Raw genomic sequence first — 24,814 nt, 5'->3', positions numbered from 1 at the left:
GGGCCCGAAATTCTAGTTTCACAAATTAGGAAAAAGTCAAACAGAAGGGCAAAGGAAGTTATTGAAATCACCTGGTATAGTGTTGGTTCTGAAACAGTGAAGTGAACCTGTAAATATAACTCTAAAACACAAAGATTTACAGTACATGTCACTGGATATAATGGTAAAAGTGGTAAAATGATCTGCCTCTGGACTGGTTGAAAGTGGTTAAATTGAAGGCCAAGTGGGTGTTGAAATGCTCACAAGCCAAGACTCTGAAATGCTAGGAAGAAGAAACCCATTTGAAAGCTCAGAACACTGCAGAGATTTGCATCACAGACCTTCAACAGGCCTTGACAACAAACACATCAACAGCTTGTGTTACTAATTGCCATCAAAACAAGACTAAAGCTTTAAGCAAATAAGATCAACAGGCATGTGTGTGTATCCTCCGTTTCACTCCGAGAGGTTTACAAAGACCATTTAACTTTCTCACAATTACGAGCAATTATTCCCCTGGATGATTATACATTAGCAGAGCTCCAATTTCCTCCTCTCTGCTAAACAGGAATGCTTAGCATGTCTGGAATTTAGTGGGAAGATGGCGTCTCCTCTCCGGTACACAGAGTAAACCACAATCCAAGTATACAGACACGTTATTTTCTTTTTCATGACACCCATAGCCTGTCCATCACTGTTTCGTCTCTGGTGAAACATACACAGTAAAGTCCTGAGTGATCATTTAACCATGATTGTACAAATGTAGGTTCATTTGGTTACATGAACACTCTCAGAGTTAGAAAGGTATTCATCATCACCGAAGATTTTACTGTGAAACAACAATGAAAGAGTGTGGAGGTGACTGTTTTGACGATCTTGTTTCCATGCTCTTGTCTTGACCAAAAGTACAGCACATATCTATACTACAGTATCTCTGTAGCCATTAAACGAAACGGGTATCTTACATTGATGCTCCTACATATTATCATGCAAACACAGTTAAAGTTACTTTCCATCCCTCATAAACTGTGTGCACAGTGCACACATCCCATAACCCACACACTGCACATCATTTCGGAGCTCATATCTTTGAACGGGTAAGGGCTAGTTCTAATAAATGCTCATCAATGTTGTACTCCGGTCCGGTGGTGGTTCTCAAAAGTGGATTTCAGGGACTCTCTAGGTTCCTTTATGGGGGTCTAAACTGACCCTTACAAGTCTGTTTGGTGTGAAGTCACCTAACGGGTCCATTTGGTTCCATTTTGTACACTGTCAAAGTTAAGGGGAGACCTTCACATTTCAACGTTTGAGAACCACTGTCTCAATGGCAGTGGTGGAAGAAGTACTCAAATTATTTACTTAAGTAAAAGTATCAATACTGCAATGTAGAAATACTCTGTTACAACAAGTAGAAGTACGGAATTCAAAATGTACTTGAATAAAATTATGAAAGTATTGTCATCAAAATGTACTTAAAGTACCAAAAGTAAAAGTACAAAATGTTCGAAAATAGCAGATCTACAACCTCACAACGTGTCGCGATGCGAAGCGTTGTGAGCTTGTAGATCGGCTATTTTCAAAAATCCTACGTATAAAATAGGGCTAAAGTGGTTAACGTATGTTTCATAATGTTATAATGTATATCCGCAAAGTAACTAGTAACTAAAGTTTTCAAATAAATGTAGTGTAGTAAAAGTACAATACTTGGATCCGAGTGGAGTGGAATAGAAGTACTGGAAATTGGAAATACTCAAGTAAAGTACACATAACTCAAAAATTGTAATTAAGTGCAGTACTTATAAGTAAATGTACTTAGTTACTTTACACCACTGCTCAACGGTCCCTTTACAACTATGACAGTCGCTCTGGACCAAAAAGTGCAATCCCGAGGAGGCTAAAGTGACATACGGCCTTGTTTGTTTGTTTGTGTTTCCCGCTGACTCGTTGACTACAACAGGCTAAAAATGGGTTCCCAGAGCAAGGGGATTTATGAGATTATGAAGCGCTTTCATACATTCTGAGTCATCCTATGTGATGGATCGGTCTAATGGCAGCCAGTGTCAGTGACTCTCCTCCTGACCTTTACTTAACTCTGGCGGCGCATGCTACAAACCTAAAAAGTCACTGTAAACAAACAGCTCAAACGATGAAGTTACAATGCTTGCACGCACGTGTGTGCATGTGGTTTCCTCCTGACACTACCCATATCTTCTGCAGTACATGATCCACAATGCACGCGAGAGGTCATAACAATTGGATAGTCCACTAATGAAACAGGTTCTAGGAATCTAGGGTGACCTGTTAAGACTCAGTCCACAACCTCCAACCTGCTACTTAGCAGTGCTGACAACCAATACATGTATTGTATATGTGGGGTGATGACATTTCTTCAAAGTTGACAGAAAGCTGCAGTTTCCACCACCCATCCCTCCCTCCCTCCCTCCCTCCCTCCCCTCTTTTCCTTTTCATAGCACTAGCAATGCTTTATAGTCTAAATCTTAATGCATTAACATCCATAGCATAATTGCGACCGTTAGGTCGCAGTTTAGTATCAAAACCTCCACCGGCCGTCCGTCCGTCCGTCGGTCACACGTCACACGTCACACCTTTGCCCTGCTCATATCTCCGCATCAGTATGACATCACACTGCTGACATCAGTATGACATCACACCGTACACAAATGACCCTTATATAAGACCGGCATTATCTACCGACAGATTAGTAACAAGATGTCAAAATCGTTGAAGGTTGAATCTCCAGATATGGAGATAACCAACACATCCCTCCATATATGGAGATAACCGACGAATCTCACTAAAGCCCCATATTTGGACACGAACAACATATAACTCCATATATAGAGACATAGCTGCTGACATCAGTATGACATCACACTGCTGACATCAGTATGACATCACACCGTACACAAATGACCCTTATATAAGACCGGCTGTAAAATTGCTACTCCAAAGGGACTGGTTTCTAGGGTGAGGACCCGCCGCAGTGGTGTCCGGTAAGAACTTAACCGAGATGCCTTGAATCGTATGGAAGGCTCTGAAGTCTTGTTGGGAGAACTAGCTGAGTATTGGAGATGGTTGGATGTGATGATAAGCTATAAGCCAACCCTGGCGATAAGGTCTGAGTCGAAGAATACTTCTTTCCTGGCAAGAATTGCCCCTTTATACTGTAGGGCTCGTTTGTGTATTGTATGACATCACGCCACATCATCGGCTGAGGACTGTGTGATGTCATCATATCTCCATATATTAGACATAAGTTATTCATGCCCAAATATGGGCTGGTGAGGTCAGACTTAGTGTGATGCGTAGGTTATCTCCATATATGGAGATTCAACTTCAATGAGTAACCATGGCAAACTGTCAACTGCCCGTATGTCTTGAGCGCAATTGAGAGCCTTCGTTACATGGGTATTTTCCTCCTGACTTTTGGCCTATTTGTGGAGATAAGCGACCAACGGTCGCTTATCTCCCGATTAGGGAGTCTTACTGGTAATACCCTGCATGGAATGATTGACCTCATAGGCAGCTTTTGAGTGATAACAATTTCCGTGTGGCAACAATCATTCATTTGACAACTGTGTCCGTACTACAGCCTAAGTAAACATGACTGTCTAGAAGGATAATATACCACAATTAGTTGAGACAGAGACTGCAACAGAGCAGAAAGCCCGCAACACTCCAAATTAAATGAAGTCTTTATGGTGCACAGCTCAATTAGTTCCAACCTAATATTGTTGTGAATCTAATAAATCCTGATACAGGCTAGTACTCCAAATGCATTCACTCTATTTATCTTTACCTGTAACCACATCAACTGTATAAACGATTAATTATATCAAGAAAAGATAAGATAAACCTTTATTAACACCCATGGGGAAATTCAGGTGTCGTAGCAGCGACAGCAAAGTAAACGTGAAACAGTAGAGGTACAGGTAAGACTAGAGTCAATAGCCAAACCAAGATAAATAGAATGTAAGATGGTATAAAATATAATAGAATTGTAAACTAAACACTTTGCACTGGGTCATTCAACACAATTCCAAATGTACAGTCCATCACGTGTGTGCGCATGCGTGCGTGCGTGTGTTGTATGGACTGAATGGATCTAGTAACATTCTACCAACAATGAATGCCTGAATCGATGTAAAGTGTCAACCAACCTACAACAGTATCTGGATATAGTTATTGTAATCTAATATGAGTGGATACACATATGTCTTGTTACAGTTATCCTTAAAAGTCATTCAACATGGGTTCTGAAGTGTATCCCAGTAGTCTAGTCCATGATCAAGTGCACCAGAGTCAAGCACACATCCCATTTAACCATAACAATATAATACTTCTCAAGAGAGGGGTACATATTTACTAGAAACATGTTTAAACTACAAAAAACATAAACCAGGACAATGCCTTTTGTTCCAACCACCACTAATTGGATGCCTGCTAATTTTGTCTCATCATCTCTAGCACTAGCAAGGTAATTTCTTTCCCCCCAAAGTACTAATCATGAGGTCACACACTGAAACACCTTGTTTAAATAAAAACAAGAAAAAAGAAAAACAATTAACATATCCATGGCAATTCAGAAGCACTGTACATCCCCCTCTGGTCTCTACATCAACACCTCTGGGCGATTTATTTTCATCCCTGGTGGGCATAAAAATGATTCCGCTCAAAGATGTATATGCTTAAACCTGAACCCATAGTAGACCATTCAAAAACTGCCATAACAGCCCACATCAGAGACGGGTATAAAATCAGGGACTTTCACTGTCAATGTTCACGAGGCTCCGATGGCTGGGATTCGCTCAGGCACGAGACCACAGGCCCAAACACAGTTGTGCTGATAGTCAGTACAACAGGAGTGGTACTACTGTACATCGAGTGTAGTCTCACAGAGATCTCTCGGTAAATGGAAATGTCCAGGCGCATAGCACTTAGGCATTGCCACATAGGCATGGATGCCTGGCAGCGTTGCCGGTTCGATTCCCGATCCGGACGACCTTTGCCGTGTGTCACTCCCCATCTCTCCCCCCATGTCCTGTCCTGTCCTGTCCTGTCCTGTCCCAAAATGAAGAAACAACCTAAAGTCTTTGCATTGGCATTTTAAGCTAGCTAAATTTCTGGTGGATAAGTCCTTGATGATTCTGTTCTATAGGGCTTTTATAGAGTCTGTAATTTCTTTTTCGATGATTTGCTGGTATGGAAATCTTGGCATCAAACAAATAAATGCCCTAAATGGGATTGTTAGGTGTGCTAGCAAGATTGTGGGGCAGAAATTCAGCTGTCTGAGTCTCATATATGACGAGCAGGTGCTTAGGAAGGCATCTTCTATTAGAGCAGACAGCTTGCATCCTCTCAAATCCTTATATGAGCTACTGCCTTCCGGCCAATGGTCCCTGTAGTTAAAAATAATAGGTACAAATTTTCATTCGTCCCTACCTCTATCCGTGCGATCAATAACGGAATCAGGAGGAGGTAGCTGTTAGTTCTTATGGTTGGGTTGTTGTAACACTTACTTATTGTTTACTGGATCTTGTGATCATGTCTATGTCTATGTCCATGTGTTCCGTGTATGTTTCACTGTGGTTTGAGAGCTTTTATCATTTGCTGTAATACAAATTGCCCAGTTTGGGACATAATAAACTTGACTTGACTTGACTTACCACAAAGTTTTAGCCCATTCATTGAATTCAGAAGTCACCAGACATTGTCTGGCTATGTGAGACTACCTAGAGTGTTGTTGCTTTCATACAGTGAACTATTTGAAGGGAGACAAGAGTTTATTGATTTTGATCATGTTTTTCTTCAGCTTTCAACAACAAAAGAAATCCTCCTTGAGGACTCCAACAAAAAAGTTACTAAGCAACATACTTTAGATAGTTTAGAACATCATTTAGAATATCTTTCCTTCTGATGGCTCTCAACGTATATGTGTATGTTAGATGCATGAGATGGGACTTTTACAATGGCTACCTTGTAGGTTTATTTATTTATGCCAACACCGTTGACTAAGCTGGAGAGAGACCTGCTATTTATAGCACCCCGGCAGCGGACAATTAGGTCAGCATGTTCATCACTGCCTGATCAATAATGCTACTGCATTGCATGATAAAGCAATTTCACCACGTCTGTGACAGTCACAGATATAGTGCTAGGAAGAACTTTTAACAGTTTGTGCTGCAATCATGGCTTTGGAAACACTGAGACGTTCAGTCATCATGCGAAGATTTGTAATAATATCATGAATAATAAAGCCTTTGATGAATATGCATTTAAGAGGTTCATATTGTATGAGTATTCTAATCACATGTTCTAACAAGTGTGGATGAGTGAGGCCGCTAATGGACCTAAGGTGTAATCAGCAGATGGGAACAGAGCTATTTTCTACATCGTCTCTTAAGTTTTAGTTGGCTGGTATAGACGACACAAGCCTTTCATAATGCTTTCTGTCTGCGGACCTCTCCAATTACACGTTTTCACTATGCAATATATGAGCCAAGACATAAGAACTAAAGTAATTTCTTGGCAGTGTAATAAGGCTATTAGACATTTCTGACACTGGCCTTTATCGAGCATGCTTGACCTTTAAATGTGATGAATTTACAGTGGACAGTCTTGGTAATAACTTGCTCATTACTTAAATGGACAAGTGAGGAATTTCTTAAACATTCATACGGATGATAACCTTGTGTGGTACACTATGAAATCATCATACTTAACCATTATTATTTATATTACTTACTTATAATACATTTTCTTTTTTGTTGTATAAATACTGCCCTGACATCGGTCATTATGCACCCTTGGAGAAGTGGATACTCTTGGATAGAACTACAACAAGATAATGTGAACAGAGAAACTCCCAGGTATAACTATGCCAGCACAGGGATAGTGACTTCCAGCCAAGTGAATGATTTGGGTCAGTAGGTAATTGCATTTCTGGACCACAGGGGACTTGTTGGCAATTAATCCTGTCACTGATCCACATGAAACGTGCACATGTTCAGTGTGCCAGTCGACTGACACATCCAGCTCATTTAACCACAAGAGCCCTATATTGTTAGCGAAAATAGCAGATCTACAAGCTCACAATGTATCACGATGCGATGCGTTGTGAGCTTGTAGATTGGTCATTTTCAAAATGTTTTGAATTTTCACTATTTTTAGAATTGATAGATTCTTTTTGTTGGAACTCTTTCAATGGCATGCCTAAAATAGAGATGTCAAGGAGTGATGAGATTAGATCATACTGGATGTGCTTCTTTGCAGCTACAAATCTAGTCAAAAAGAAATTGCGCTAGTCCTACATTTTTTATAAAAATGAGAGCTTTTATGAATCCAACCAATAACATGAGGTTATATAAACAAAGGTTTCAACAGGCATTCAGCTCCACACATTATCATCTTTTTGAATATGAATAGCCTTAGGCAGTCCATTCTATCTTATAGTGTGGCAGTCAAAATCCACATGTTCAGAACTTATATTAAATACTAGAAATTCTGCCATACAATTACACCTATTCTTAGCCTTTCTTCACATAGGCTAATTAAGTTCAAGAGCAACACCTCTGTCAAGTTAAAAGGCAACCACACAATGGCTGCAGAATTGCTCCATAAGGCAAATGACACCTGCTATAGAGGCATTTACAGACAGTACACTCTCTTTTTAACCCATAACACTTTGTCATATATTTAATATCCCATTATAGCTCCTAATAGTCATTCCACTTCCACATAATATGAACACTTTTTGTATACACTTTAAGAGGCTTTTAAATCAGCTCGGAGACTTTTAAATGTCACAAGCAAACTTTTAAATCTTTTAAAATGTTTTGCCAAAAATTATAGTTCAGAACATTTTACAGTTGCAGCAACTTTTAATATGTAAATGTGAATCTGTAAAGGATCTTTTTTTTTTTTTTTTTTTTTATAGGAAAAATACTAATAAACATCTCATGACTTTCCATGTTCGCATAAACACTGGCTGTACTTCTCTGCTATACAAGCAAGAAGGAACGGTCCCATCCTATTTTACAGTACACTTTAAGACAGAATAAGACAGAATAAGACAGAATAAAGCCATAATAAGAAATAATGTGTTGGTAATTAGGACTAATATCATTTTATTAGATAAAAACAAAGACAGAATAGCAGAAAGAGCGAATACATTCTCAGCAGTTCGACCGGCAGTCCCGGCAGTAGGACCGGCGGCCGCCGCACGGAACGGTAGGTAGGACCGGCATCACGGTAACTGCCGCGGCAGCCACCACCGCACGGACCGGCTGCCGGTCCTACTGCGGCAGGTGCCGGTGCCAGAGAATGTATTCGCTCTTTCTTCTATTCTGTCTTTGTTTCTGTCTAATGAAATATATTAGCTCTGATTACCAACACGTTATTTCTTATAATGGCTTTATTCTGTCTTATTCTGTCTTAAAGTGTACTGCAAAATAGGATGGGACCGAAGGAACAACAGCTATAATTGCTCTCATGGTATTTCTGTGGCTCCCGCGTTTTGTAACTCACCACACCAAACATAACACAGCAAAATCCATTGTTGTTGAAGAAAATTAACAGCTCAAGTTTGCAAACATTATATCACTACTGTACTAAGTAGGGTGTTTACTTCCACAACCCAATAAATCTCCTTATATTACTGTACCCCCAGATGCTGCTTTATAGTAGCATTGACACTCCAAAAGCCATTTAGGCCTAGAATGATTGAATGCTTGCCTTTAACCAGTGAAAAATAGCAGATCTACAAGCTCACAGCGCTGCACAGAGTGCCGCGCTGTGAGCTTGTATATCTGCTATTTTTTTTAAAAGTCGTGAAAATGTGTGCAAATCTTTGAATATATGTATTTTCAAAGCGAACGTTTGTAACTCAAATTTTGCTTCTGGGGGGTCCCTGGAACTAAATATTTTGAGATGGGGGTTCGTGGCCAAATACATATCATTTTGGGGGTCCTTCACATGAAAAGGTTTGAGAACCACTGACATAGTAGTCTCTCAAGAACAGACTAACTGAGCTCCATTTAAGTGAAAAGGACCTTTTCTTTGACGATGGCTGGCCAGATTGCTGACAATAGAAACATAGGTTTTTCAAAAAACCTTAGAAGGATTCAAAAGACACTTATAGAATCGGGTCAAAATTCTAATTTTCACGATTTTTCAAAAATAGCAGATCTACAAGCTCGCAGCGCGGCACTCGGTGCCGCACTGTGAGCTTGTATATCTGCTATTTTTCAATAGATAAAGCATAAAATAATGATACACAATGTGTACCCGTTCTGAATGGGTTTAAGGGAAGGAACAATTATATCAGGGAGGTTTAACCTCAACCCTGTTCCATTAAGACCAGTCCACAGACACAAATGATGTGTTTGCGTGTGCACATGCATATATACAGTAACAGTACACACACACACTGATTTCCTCTGGCGCTACCCTCAGTCCAAAATGTCAGTTTTACACGTAGGATCTCTCATAAATGAACAGGCAGATTTCAGGATGAACCATAATGATGTTGGTGAAGCCATGGCCCTTCATCTAGTCTAGTGAAAAAAAGGTCTTATGAAACCGTAGGTCAAGGTCATACAATCAAAATTCGTTTCCCCCTGGATTCCAACCAATTTTGTCCAAACCTCACCCAAATTGGTACACCTTGTCTCTGTAGTCATCATGTGATCGAGGTGTATCCGTTAGATGTTTCGGATTCTATTCCGAATGACTACGATTGGCTTTCAGAGGTGGCCCGTTTTGTAAGCGCCTGATTTCTGGGAACGTACCCAAGGCGAAGTGATGAGGTGGGTTGGACTGGGCTGAATATATTATCAGTGGGTGTGTTGCAGGTGGATTAACTCATCAATCAAATGATCGCTTTTCATTACCTTTAAGAGCAGTGTGCTGCACTGGTAATTTTTACAGTGTCATGGAAGAAAAGCCTCGGAAACGTAATTTTTCTCCCAAGAGCAAACGGATCTCCTTGTGCAGGAGGTGCAGAGTCATCAACAGCAAATCTACAGCACCTCAAACAGACTGCCAAGAGCAGATGATGTAAAAATTATCATGGGAGGAAATAGCAAATGCAGTGTATATGTCTGACGCTGGTCCTATGAGAAGCATTTCTCAGTTAAGCCAGGTTCAGAAGCCCAGATGATAATCGATAAAAAAAAACAGGTCCCCACAGTCATCTCCCTCTCTAGGACCCAAAATAGTGATAATAGCCAATCTTTATTTGTATTTTAGTAACATTTTGTTAACTAGAGGTTCGGGGTCGCTACGCTGCCCTCACACCTACGTCACACTGCCGATGTGACCGATATGCCCAATTGCCCTTAAATGGAGATCTCTGTATCTGTCAGATCGTGTGCCTTTTAGGCCCATATACTGGATGGAGATCGCTGATGTCATCAGTATATGCCCATATTTGGACATCCCCCTTTGGTGCCCATATATGTCCATATATGGAGCGGACTTGTTTTTTGCACCTGATGCCCAAACACATTGAGGTTAGACAACGCACTATATATTTGGGCGTAACTGCATTGGGAACTCCTTATATGGTAATGGCTGAGTCAGACATTTTATTTTTTATTTTAACATAAGATAAGATACGATTGTACGGAATTAGTGAGACAGCAAGTTCCAAAAGTGGCCCCTGCTGGAGAATTACTCATAGTTACTCGCAGACCCATTCACCTGTGACCCAAACATGGGTCTGGGAAAAACAGCCATTGAACTGGTACGTTTGTGAACCATCGCAATATACAACCCACAACATACTATAATATACTTCATCAGTGGGTCAAAAGTGCTAGCATTGGAAATTTTAAGTTTAAGTGGCCGCATGGTACACGCGTCATGGACGCATCCCTTGAGGTTTTCAATACCCAGATACGCTTGTTTCTCTTGTATAATTAGGCTATCTATTTTGGGAAATTATCGCATCTCACTTCTTCGGGTAAGGGAGAACGGTGTACTGCAAGCCAGCCCATAGAAAGTCATTGCAATTCAACTGTGGTTAGCCTAATTGCGACCGTCAGGTCGCAGTTACTGTCAAAACCTCGACCAGCTGTCCGTCTGTCCGTCACACGTCACACTTTTGCCCTGCTCATATCTCCGCAACCGCTGCCCCGATCACACTCCTTGCCTGCCAAACCACAACCTCCACCCATCAATTCTCACATGGCCCTCTTCTAGCGCTACCATGAGGCCGATTCTTGCAAAACACATTTTTGGACACTGCTCCTACAATTGTTGCCCTAAAATCACGCAAATCCGTACACAGTATGTCTACACTCATCTCATAAACATGGATCTGTCCCATTTAGCGCCACCTTCAGGCCGATTTTTTTTAAACACATTTTTGGACACTACTCCTACAGATTTCGCCCTAAAATCACGCAAATTGCTACACAGTATGTCTACACTCATGTCATCAACATGGATCTGTCCCATATAGCGCCACCATCAGGCCGATTTTTTTCAAACACATTTTTGGACACTGCTCCTACAAATTTTGCCCTAAAATCATGCAAATCGGTACACACTTGCTCTACACTCATGTCATCAACATGGATCTGTCCCATTTAGCGCCACCTTCAGGCCGATTTTTTAAAACACATTTTTCGACACTACTCCTACAGATTTTGCCCTAAAATCACGCAAATCGCTACACAGTATGTCTACACTCATGTCATCAACATGAATCTGTCCCATATAGCGCCACCGTCAGGCCGATTCTTTCAAACACATTTTTGGACACTGCTCCTACACATTTTGGCCTAAAATCACGCTGCGACCTGGCGGTCGCTTATCTCCCGATCAGGGAGTCTTACTGGTATTAATCCTACATGAACTGAAGACTATATTGATTTAAATAAACGGTAGACAGAGAACCTGTCGCTTTTCAGTGACATCACTGTCTTTACTGCTATGCATTTAAGAGTGCCGACTTTGAAGATCCCGACATTTTCAACTACAGAGTGAACTCTCCAGGTTAGTATTAATCCAAAAATAACTTGCAATACTCCATTTGGAAGTGGGCAGACAATTGTACAAGTCCCTCTGATCCGAGTCCAAGTCGAGTAGCAAGTCATTTGGTCGCAAGTCTCAAGCAAGTCTCAAGTTTTTTCTGTTGTGGGCAAGTCAAGTCAAGTCGAGTCACAAGGTTATGTCAAGTCAAGTCGAGTCGAGTCACAAGGTTGTCATGTCAAGTCGCGTCGAGTCAAGTCGCGTCGAGTCAAGTCACAAAGTCACACGCTTTTCAAGTCGAGTCACAGGTTATATCTCAGGTTTATATCTTGAAGAGAGAAACCTTTCTTCCTAAAGTAAATGTCAAAAAATACCATGCAGATTAGTCTGCAACTCTGCATGAATTAAACCAGTAGTATACAGCTTAAAAGCTATTCATTTATCCATTACATGTCTGATCATTTAGAACCTAGGTAGATGGCAAAGGCTACACTCCATTAAAGAAATGGCATGTTTGACAAATGTTTATTTTCAACATTTTGCAACATTTATTTAAATTTATTTAATACTGCTACAGGCCTATTGCTTTAAAAACAAAAACAAACAAGACACACTAATCTTAACGTGCATGCTTTGTTTTGTACTACTAGTACTGTATATTAATGTCATTTCTCATCAGGCACAAATTTAGCTGCCTATACTCCACTACACGTGTATTTGTTTGGGGTCCCACCATGTTCCAAAAGGATACGGGGCAATCTCACTTTTCCGAACGGACATTATTTCGACCATAGAGTCAGGTGTCGAAAAGATGACATGTAGTAACAGCGACACGCTCCAGCGACAAACTGGAATATAACGGAGTGGAGTGGACTAAATTCAACTCTAGCTAAGCAAAACTTGGCGGAGGCTAAATGAGAAGGAATAAAGCTTTTGCGTGGGAGTTATTTAGTGAAGTTCTTAACCCTGCTGACGACTGGATGTATGTTATGAAAAGTGATAAAGTGTTGGAAGACGGAGGCTTGCTACCATGATGGATAATTGGATATTATTTATGCAGTCAGAGATCAACGTTCGTGACAGTGGTGAGTGACATTGTTGTCTTATTATTAATGTTCAAAAAATGTACGACCGACAGTATATCACCAACACACACATGCACACGCGCACACACTTCTAATAATGTTATGTTCTTATGTTTGGTTTCACTTCTCTTCATGCGCCGTCTTCAAGTGGCGGACAAAGTTTGACGTCGTTCCCTCTTTGTCTTTGAGTTTAGTGTTGCATATCTTGCATTGAGCGATCCTCTGTTTACCATCGGAGTGGAAGTTTTTATATGCAAACTGCACAACTTTTGGAACTGCAGCAGCAGAACCGGCAGTGGCTGTATCAGGCTGGGGGGCAGCAGTAGCCATTCGTGCTGTGTCTGTGTGTGTGTGTGGTCGGTGCCCAGTCTGATCATAGTGCTTGTGCTCTCGCTTACATGCCTGTCTCCAATCAATCAAATCAATCAATCAATAAAAGTGTGAACCTATAGCGTGGCGTTCACGACTGCTTTGGTGAGTGGCGTAGCGGCAAGTCGTGCGAGTCAGCGTGTCTCAAGTCGAGTCGAGTCGGGAGTCATTGTCTTCCAAGTCAAGTCGAGCCAGGTTCTTCTTTTTTATTTGATTTAGAAGAACACACAAAATATTCATTTACCTACCATTCAATGATAATTCATCTTTTGCGTTTATTGTCCATACAGCTTGTATACAATTGTATTCCGTTTCAATCGTGTTCTGTGAGCCCAAGAAAAAGCCTTTTCACTTCACTATGCGTCTGTGTTACATGAATGAGGAATGACTTGAACTGTACAATGCACCAAAAGGTTTTAGAGGTTAGTACAGCTTTTGAAAACAACTGTCTAGGATCCACAATTCCTCAAACATCCAAATGAAATCTTCATTGATGTACTGGGAAGGGATACTGCATTCAGAGGAATAAAGAATAGTACAGTACAGTACGAGTTTATTTAAATGACTGAAGTTTAGGACAAATGTAGCCAAACTAAGTCATCACTAAGTTCTACCCCCCCGCATACAAACAAACATGCTGGCTTTGTTCATCTCTTCGGTTATAATCATGTAGGACGACTTATAACAACATTTATGATGCATTATTATGAAAGTTATTATGAAAACCTCCACCGGCTGTCTGTCAGTCAGTCAGTCCCTCTGTCAGTCAGTCTGTCCGCCACGTCAAACTTTTGGCCTTACTCTAATCTCCAGCACTGTTGCCCCTATCCATGCCAAACTTTGCACACACACACTCCTTGGCTGGCAAACCACAACCTCCGCCCCCGATTTCTCACATGCCCCTCTTCTAGCGCCACCATGAGGTTGCCGACCTGACAGTCGCTTATCTCTCGATTAGGGAGTCTTACTGGTATAAGTTAGAATGTGATAGAATGACAACAACTGTTTATGACATATTATAAGTCATGGATCATAATGCACTATAAACTCAGTTGAACAGCACATAAGTATTAAGTTATATGTCTGTTATAAAGTGTCTAATGAGTGTTATGAAGCCTTATAAATGCAATTATAATGCATTATAGACCCGACCTCTACGTCTTACGTGGTATTTATGTGCTGTTCCACTGAGCTTATAATGCATTATGGCTAGCACTTAAAATACTTCAGAAACATTGTTATAAGATGTCATACATGATTATAAACATTTATAAAATAGATGTTAGCTTGCCTTCTATAAGTGCATTAAACGCATTATAAATGCATTATAGTCCTGATACAGTAGTCTTGCCAACAACAACAACAAAAAGCTTCACAAATCACAACACATCACACTTTGGACTAGGGATCGACCGATTATCGAAACGGGCGATAATCGAAGTCAATATTCATAACATTTATTAATATCGCAAAATATCGATATCGAGAAAAAAAAGTAGATTTTTTCCCGATATATATATATATATATATATTTTTTGCATCTTGGTGACTGATTTTCACCGATTTCCTGCTGCGGAATATGTTTTTAACGCTGAAAAAAATATTAACGCAAATTTAGAATTACACAAACAGCACCAATCCATGAATCGGTACAACACTCATTGCATCGAGTTAACGCACCCACGGTCCTCCTCACACACACTGCCCCTATATTCTAGTATACTAGAAAGTCGCGGCTCCTGTCTAGCCCCCCTCGCCACGTTGTTAACGGGAAAAGCTCTGTGAATGAGACATCTAGACTGGCGAGGAGCAGCCTGACATTACATGACTGGAGCGGGGAGTCTGCTGCCGTGCTTCTCTCTCTCTGTCTCTCTCGGAGGGGCTGCGCTCTCTAGGGGCTGTGTGTGTGTGTGTGTGTGTGTGTGTGTGTGTGTGTGTGTGTGGCTACGCCCCCCTCGGTTGAAATTGGATCCGCCGGTCCCATAGCTGGGAATGAGCCAATGGACGGCGGTCACCATGGCGATGGGGGGCGAATGATAGCGTTATGGGCGGTATTCCGTGAGTTCTACCGACATACATCTGATCTAGCTATGAGTTGATGTCGACGTGAAGTGGGCGTGAATGGGCTTGGAAGTGGGATGCGGCAATAGGAGGAATGTAATAATAGATGGCGACTAGATGTGAACCTCTAGACATTTAGGATGGGAAAAATATATAAATTAATTACCACTATTTAAAATTGGGGTACATATATTTTTTTTCTTTTTTCACTTAAAATGCATATCGGTTCATAATATCGGTTATTGGCCCTCTTTGATCACGACTTATCGACATCGAAATCGAACATGAAAATCCCATATTGGTCGACCCCTACTTTGGACCCAATCTTTAATTGGGGAAAATCTTTTGTAAGGCATTATTAACTCTACAGCAGTCAAGAGTCTTAACAACAAAATAGAAACCAATCAGATGTTTAAAGTGATTCTCAATAATACAGATAATCGCCCCCTCTTTAGCTAGTCTCCTTAGTCCTGTTAAGTGTTAATCATGCCTTCATTTGTTGACAAGATTCATTTGGAAGAAACAAACGTTTTGAAGAGGTGCCTGCCAGGCACTAATGTGATACTGTGATCAGTGTTGCTGACTGTTTATCAAACAAGCTGAAGAGTTACTGAACTCAAATCCCACAATCATGATCTTCATTACGTGATTGCTTTGAGCTATGAATGAGGTCTCAAGCCCATTTTCCAAGGATGGTGTCAGACATGTCATCCAGTAATCTTGATCTCATACGGGATTTATTTATTTATTGATGATATCGAGATGCAGCAGATTTGCTAGATCTCTGTTAGATGTCTTCAGGCTATTAAATATATTTTTTTATTAGGACTGCCATTGGTAAATAAACTAAGTCTACAGCAAGTTTATAGACAGGATACAGTTAGACATTTTGCATTTACATTATGTGCATACATTGATGAAAGGTACTGTATAATGAAATTATGAAAAAAAAAAAATGTTTGTTTTGTACGTGAATAATACGTTTGTAATGCAACCACAAACTAACCTATTAAATGAAATGGCTTTTTAAATATTAAACATTCTGTAATAAATACAGGCCTTCTTAGTTTTCCCAATACATTTTCAGTAACTACTGTAACTGAACTAGCCAAGGAAGTGGGTTTTAAAATGAAATACAAATAGAAGGGAACCAGTAGAATATGATTAGTGTCTCCTAAAAATGAGAGAAAAATGGAATGAAGATAGACTGATAGACTATTAGACTGTGAAGCAAATGGGTTGACTACCCCCGGGGATGAAAGACGATAAAAGCCCTTGTGTAACTTTAAGATAAACTTAATTAGATTATCACACCATGCCATCATTAAAGACATCAACGTCAGCCTTTGCAGTGTAAGATTCCGGCACATTTACCTATTCCCCTCTACTTGTGAAGTGTGCTTGAAAGCTAATTGTGAGGTGCCTGCCGGTAATGCTTCAAACATCTCCGTAAAAAGCCAAGAGAAAGGTCAGAGTGGTGGAGATTGAGGGTGGGAATAAAGAACCGCAATCGTTAGATAATCGGAATCGTTAACTCTGAGAATCGACATTAATGCCTCTGATTTATCAAATCCTTTTAGAAATTCTTGCATGTTTTTCTGACAGTTGCTCATTGCAAAATAATGACGTTGTGTCTACGCTGCTTACAGGAAAAGATAAGGAGCATTGGAGCATTGTAATTTATATAAACATGTTCAAATGTTATTAAGCAGGCAAGTATTTTCTACTATTTCTACAGAGTTCAAAGTCAGAGATAAAAAAAAAACATTTGAGAACTTGGGAAGACCTACTCTTCTTCCACACTGAAAGTTCACCCAAAATCAGTGAGGGAATCGAGAAAGAATCGAACAGATAAGCAGAATCGTTAATGGCATTGGCATCAACAAAATCGTATCAATTCTGATTCCTAGCTGATGTCTAACTATCACTTCTCAATATCATAAAAAAAAGTATTGTAAACACACACAATTGTGTCAAATTCCAGGCTTTAGGAAACTTCAACATTTGGACTTTAGTGCCTGATCACCCAGTTTGTTATCACAGACCATAAGCTCTAACAATATTACAGATAAACAGCACTATTCAATGTTTTTTAATAGGGTCAAGTTGTAGATGGGACCCCCCCCCCCCCTACTAATACAATATTCTCTCAAAAACGTGCGTACTGGGGTGGCAGGCGACTTCACCAGTTAGCGCTGACCGCATGCTCCTAGTGAGCCAAAGGACCTGAGTGTGGTTCCTGTCATGTCTCCCTCATCGCTCTACTGCTTTCCTGTCTCAATACTGTCCTCTGTCTAATAAAAATGCTGAACAGCCTTAAAAAAGAACTTGCATACACAGTAGCTATACAGTAGGTTTCCATCAAGAACAGCCTATTACACTGATGCAAAACAGCAGAGACCATTGAACTACTAAATGTTGGATGAGCCAGGATGAGTATTGGAAGCATGAAACTCATGTCCATCTTTTCCTAAGCAAAATGTAAAAGTAGCCACTCCGTGGGTGTTTCCTTTTCACAGGAACCCCTGCAGTGTCACATCAAATATGTGCATAGGGCAAAACTGAGCCCCCCTGCTGACCTTCATCACAAATCAATCAAAGTGAATAAAGCATGATCAGAGTATAATCAGTCATCACAGAATAAAACATGTAAATCTTAGCTGCCATAGACTGAAATGCCTCGTGAGCAAAAGCTAATTGACACAAAGATAAGTCAAGTTAGAAGCAGAGAGGCAACTAGTGAGCAAAAGTTAATTGACATAAAGATAAGTTAGAGACAGGGCAACAGGCAACTAATATTGAGCAAAGCCTAATTGACGCAATGATCACACCAACTCAGAGGCAACTAGAACAGAGAGACAATTAACATGTGCATATCCACAAGTCTGATTTATTGCCAAGACTTGGTGAACAGTTTTTCTTGCCCCCACAGGGATAAACCAATAGCCCCGCTTTTTACACAGTAAAACCCAAACTGTACATTTTAACTGAGAGTGTAAAAGCGGACCTGTAGGGATCCAAAACGACATAAACTATATAGAAATGATGAGCACAGCATGCTACTCACAAGTCCTCTGTAGATCACTGCAGCCTATGAAGCTACTACGTTTAGGGGATGTCAGTCTACTTGGATGGCTCCTCTTCTTCACCCGTGTGAGGGAGAGGAGCCCTTGCAAACCCTTCTACAGTGACTCACATCCCCTCTCCCTAAGCTCTGTGAGCCATCATGAGGAGGTAAACATTTCCAAATATGGAGAAAATATGAGGAAAGTAGTATTGAGGGCAATATCAATTCAGCTTGCTTTTCGCCGGGAATGTGTTATTTGGCGTGCCAGGGCCACTCAACGCTACTGGTTCTGTGGTGCATACCTTTCATGAGGAATAATAATAATAATGATGATGATTGTAGGGGAACGGTTCACGATTGATTTGCGTTTGCGTCTGACCTAAGATGGGTAACAGAGTGTCTGCCTGCCAGGCAGAACAGACAGAGGCACACACAGCAGCATGGGAATTTGCTGCCGCGGATTTGGCAGCAGGATGGATGGAGTCTCGCCACAACAGAAACTTAATGCTTCTAAATCAAGCAGTCTACTGAACAGAAAACCATTTAAAATTGGCCCAAACAATTTAAAATGATGTTTTTACAGATGTATGTTACATCTTATTTTGTAGTCAGCAGGATTGTGTATTCAGTAAATCAAGCGCTAGACCAAAGAGTACATTTCCCATATTTGCCACCTGCACATATATAGGCCCATATATAGGAATCATACATCATGCCGTGCAAACCAGTGTGCACAGTTATGGCAGCAGTGCATGTCATTTTGAACCCCCTGCCTTCTGAACTGTATGTCTAAGAGCAAGAAAGAGGAAGGCGTGTATAAGCACATTCATATACAGTCAGAAACATTATCCTTCTTTATTAATCAAACCACCAGGGCGGGATTAACAGGTAATGATAACCCATTTACTGCGAGGGCGCCATCCTGTCATATAGAATGTCTTCCAGTGATTAAAGAGGTATAATTAAAGTATGCCTTCTCCCCATGAGAGCAGTAGGTCAGTGGAGGTTATGGCAATATTAACTGCAGACAAGAGAGAACAATACATGGCACAGCCTGAATTGGATGTAACAGACAGTGACAGTAGACCCTCCTTTATCCAAGTCCCTGGAGAGTACAGGCCATTGCCGTGATATCTCTAAGACTGAAATATTGAAAAGAAGAAATATACATGGATGTCCATGTACATTTGTTTTAAAAAAAATAAGTAAGTGGCCTGATGAAGAGCATGCACTGCACAAGGGAATTTCAACAGTAGTTCCTGAGGGGATGTTGAGCATTGCTTGTACATTTCCACAACCTGCCCAGATTTTAGTTAAAATAATCCATTCACAAGCTCTATTCTCTAATTGTGCTACTGACATCAGGTTTCAGGGGGGAAAAAAGGATACATGATCCTAATCCTAGCACAGGGAATATAAACAATATTTCCATTATGGTCAGAGTGACCAACATACAGTATAACAGCAAGACAGATTAAAGCAGAGAAAGCGTTGCCATACCTTTTCTCCTCTCAGGGTTTAATGGGCCTTCCAGCTGATAGACTTCGTCACTGGACTTTGATATCTGAGATCCTTAGGAAAAAAAGAGAGCTCTGTGTTACTCATCTAGCACATTTATCGTATTTATTTACCCTCACATCTTGACCGTATCTGTCTGGGTCTGTCTGGGTCTTTTATTGTTGATTGACTGTCACGCTCTGACGTCAGGGGACCCACACTAACAGAATCCCGTTTATGCCCATATATGGAGATCCCTGATGTCATCAAGCCCATATCTGTGAATGGCAATATACATACTGTACATGTCAGTATAACCAGTGTGGTTGGTTCTACAGACATGGATCTCCATATATGGGCATAAAAGGGATTCTGTTAGTGTGGTTCCCCTAACAGGACTTCATATAGGAATGCCCATATATGGAGGCCACATCGGTCACATACAATCCCTTTTATGCCCATCTATGGAGATCCCTGTCTGTAGAACCGGCCACATTGGTTAGACTGACATGTATAGTCTATAAGTTAGAAAAGCAACCTCGCCCTTTAGGGCGAGGTCGCTTTTCGCCCTTAGGCGTCCTACTAGTATGTACAAGCTGGACGAACAGGTCAACAGTCACAGCAATACCTGATTTATAGTTTGGCTGTGCAGATCATTCAGTAATACATTAATGCTTGATTTACACGTGGTTACACAGATCTACAAACTCACAAAGTGTCTGTGACGTGACAGATCTGCTATTTTTGGCGCAAAACACCGGCTCGCATCTAAGTCCAAGCGTGTCCTCTTAAGACAAATGAAATGGTCCAAGTGGACCAAACTGTGGACATTAGTTCGGGGACATGCTTCCAGAACCATTCATCATTGGAAAAGATTGGACTTAACATCATGGATTTTAGTAAATATACTTCAATTGCAACTCGTTACATTATACAGGAAACATAAATAATAGGAAAACAGTGTTAAGGACCAAAGCAGCATAAATATATGTCTATTCACAGCTTCGGTCATATAGCTATTGTACATAATCCAAGCTAGTTTTCCCGTAATTTTTTAAAGCAATTTCTCACCCAGTGAAGCCTTGAATTAATTAATTAAAGGTTTCCTAATTAAACACTTCCGGAATAAATGCTGTCATGCACGAGCAAGGAGTGTGCCTGAGCGTGCAAGTCTGTATGAATGAACTCGGCTCACGTTGAACGGTTCAACTTGAACCCCTAGCGCATGCCCAGGTATTCCTCATTCATGCATGACAATGTTTACACTGGAAGTGTTTTAATTAGTTAAGTTTCCGAGAAAAAGTTGTGTTTTGGAAGTAATGAGGACGCGGACTGGATACAAGACTCATGTATAATACCGTGAGTTGATTTGGAGATTATAAACAGATTTTTTTACACCGATTTGCTGCTGTTCATTTTGAAGCCATATTTTCTTCAAGTATTTTCTTTGTTTTTGGAATCTTCATTCACATTGAAGGAATCGTGTCAAGAAATAATATCTCTATAAATTCAAGGCTTCACAGGGTGACTAATTGATGCAAAAAAAGTAATTTGGGGGTGAAAAGAAAGTAAGCCTTGCCGAGTGATCCATGAGGTCCATAGGACAGGAGCCTATCTCCTGTTTTTGTAGCGTGACTTGATGTACAAGTACACCACCTGGACATGACGCTAGTATGTCACAGGGACTTGCCGAGTGCCAAGCAGGGAGGCACTGGGTCCCGTTTGGTATGGTCTTTGGGGGTGAAGTATTCCTTTAATAGCTTTATTTTTCAATTGAGTGTTTGCTTACGATTTCTCCCAAGTCATTAAAAAGTTATCAAACTAAACTAATTGACAATCTTAGCTAAACTTCTTGTGCAGTTAATAGGTCTAAGTAAATCAATCTTTTTTCCAGGGACTAATTTCGGTTACAATTTTCAAATGAATCCACACTTCAAAATGCATTACTTTAAAACACAACAATATCATGATGTTGACAAAAAATCACACCCGTGTGAACTGAGCGGTGGTCGTGGAGGCTGCGCAACAGCAAAACAAATATATATATATATATATATATATATATCCATCATCCATCCATCCATCCATCCATCATCCATCCATCCATCCATCATCCACCCATCATCCATCCATCCATCATCCATCCATCCATCAATCCATCCATCCATCCATCCATCATCCATCCATCCATCCATCCATCATCCATCATCCATCCATCCATCCATCCATCATCCATCATCCATCCATCCATCCATCCATCCATCCATCATCCATCCATCCATCATCCATCCATCATCCATCCATCATCCATCCATCCATCCATCCATCCATCATGTGTGTGTGTGTGTGTGTGTGTGTGTGTGTGTGTGTGTGTGTGTGTGTGTGTGTGTGAACAACAGTGCCCCTCCCTTAACATGTGTGGTCACAAAAGGAACTGCAGGCTACATACAGACACAGACGGCCGGACGCATACCCACACACACGGCCACGTATAGGAGACGGTGTGACCACCGCTCAAAAATAACAGTGCAATGAAGTGTACACTTCATTGAACTGTTATTGAATTAACAGTGCAATGAAGTGTACACTTCATTGAACTGTTATTGAATTGTGTGTTGGATTATCCATCAGTTTCCAGCCTCTGCAAGAAGATGTTTCATACCATACTGAAAAACTAAAACTATGGTACAGTAGTATGCTTTGGAAAATGGTTGGCAGCGACAGCAGTGCCAACTACTGTTTACTGTATACCGAGTAGTAGCACTAAATATGCCACACCACCGGTATGGTTCTTTAACGCCAGTGTCAATACACAACATTTTTCAGAACAACGTAGGCCATATAAATACATACTAGAAAAGGAATTTTACAGTCAAAAATGTCTCTGCCTTTGCAATAACTGTGTGTCATTGACGTGTGGGTGTGGTGGTCAATGTAAAATGAATCATCCATCCAAGTAGTCTAGTCTGACAATTATGAGTCTGACTGATAACTGTTCAGTGTTCAGTCAACAAAATGAACAACTGAATTTACTTTGTTGTGTTCATTGCTCTTAAAGGAAAATTCCAGAATAAAACATATTAATCCTTAATCAGCCTTTTATCACGTCTGTACATACCTGGTATGATGGATTTTTATCATAGTCCTTCCAGTTTTTACTTCTCCTGGACTCCTCAGATCTCTCTCCCACAGCCAAAACGGCGGTCAATTGTGGTTCTCCCAAAGCGCTAATTTTCACCGCTGCAAAGTTACTTTTTTCTTCATAAATCTGCTATTTATAGTTCATTGAGAGCCAGTAATCCACTGTTTTATCGCGGGTTGAGGGAAATGGCCGTTGTTGACATGATCCCAATAGTACTCACAGAAGAAGAATGAAGTCTCGCGTCTCGCGTGATTACCGCGTTTCCTTTAGCTTTTTCTTTAGCGCAAAAGAAAGCTTTCTCCTGGAGTTATTACAGCCAGTATGTACACAACAAGGCATCGTGGTATATATATAAAAAATAAGAAAGCAGAAGAATATAATCTAGTTAGTCTATTGATCGCTAGAATCTAGTAATATGACTGAGAAGGATTCATAACAAAGCATTTTAACGGACTTCCTGTAGTCATAAGGTAATTCTATTACCTTTATTTATTTTATTTTTTCCTCAATATATTTCTTCGATTTTATTTATTATTTATTTATGGAATTACTTATAAAATAACTTTGACGTGTATTATTATTTGTAAACAATGTAGGCTACAATATAATCACAAAATAATCGTATTTTCCTCAAGACATTCTGCAATGCCTCACCAAATAAACTTTAGGTAAAAATTACTTCATGACCACAGAAACGTGTCTTTCATGAGGTACTTTTTACCTAACGTTTATTTGGTGAGGCATTGCAGAATGTCTTGAGGAAAATACGATTATTTTGTGATTATATTGTAGCCTACATTGTTTACAAATAATAATACACGTCAAAGTTATTTTATAAGTAATTCCATAAATAAATAATAAATAAAATCGAAGAAATGTATTGAGGAAAAAATAAAACAAATAAAGGTAATAGAATTACCTTATGACTACAGGAAGTCCGTTAAAATGCTTTGTTATGAATCCTTCTCAGTCATATTACTAGATTCTAGCGATCAATAGACTAACTAGATTATATTCTTCTGCTTTCTTATTTTTTATATATATACCACGATGCCTTGTTGTGTACATACTGGCTGTAATAACTCCAGGAGAAAGCTTTCTTTTGCGCTAAAGAAAAAGCTAAAGGAAACGCGGTAATCACGCGAGACGCGAGACTTCATTCTTCTTCTGTGAGTACTATTGGGATCATGTCAACAACGGCCATTTCCCTCAACCCGCGATAAAACAGTGGATTACTGGCTCTCAATGAACTATAAATAGCAGATTTATGAAGAAAAAAGTAACTTTGCAGCGGTGAAAATTAGCGCTTTGGGAGAACCACAATTGACCGCCGTTTTGGCTGTGGGAGAGAGATCTGAGGAGTCCAGGAGAAGTAAAAACTGGAAGGACTATGATAAAAATCCATCATACCAGGTATGTACAGACGTGATAAAAGGCTGATTAAGGATTAATATGTTTTATTCTGGAATTTTCCTTTAAAGCAGGAGATTAAAATCACACTTCAATCTTTGATATCTTTCACTCAAAACGGGGGCAAAAGATTTTTGGTGGCCCACTAATGGTTGGCCCACCGGGCATATGCCGTTATGCCAGATGCCCAGTCCACCCTGCTTTCAC

At 40.2% G+C, this 24,814-nt stretch overlaps 1 protein-coding gene across 1 annotated transcript in view; it reads right to left on the bottom strand.

The window, feature by feature from the left end:
* lpp (LIM domain containing preferred translocation partner in lipoma) overlaps positions 1-24,814 on the bottom strand; it is a 219,893-nt gene that overhangs the window by 192,339 nt on the left and 2,740 nt on the right. Inside the window, 1 exon segment of the mRNA XM_080727235.1 lies at positions 20,059-20,130. The gene's annotated coding sequence lies outside the window, so the exon portion shown is untranslated.

Source organism: Nannobrachium achirus (genome assembly GCF_963921795.1).
Source record: "Nannobrachium achirus genome assembly, chromosome: 1".
Classification (NCBI taxonomy): Eukaryota; Metazoa; Chordata; class Actinopteri; order Myctophiformes; family Myctophidae; genus Nannobrachium; species Nannobrachium achirus.
The sequence above is the reverse complement of the archived record's forward strand: the minus strand, read 5'-3'. Positions and strand labels throughout refer to the sequence as shown.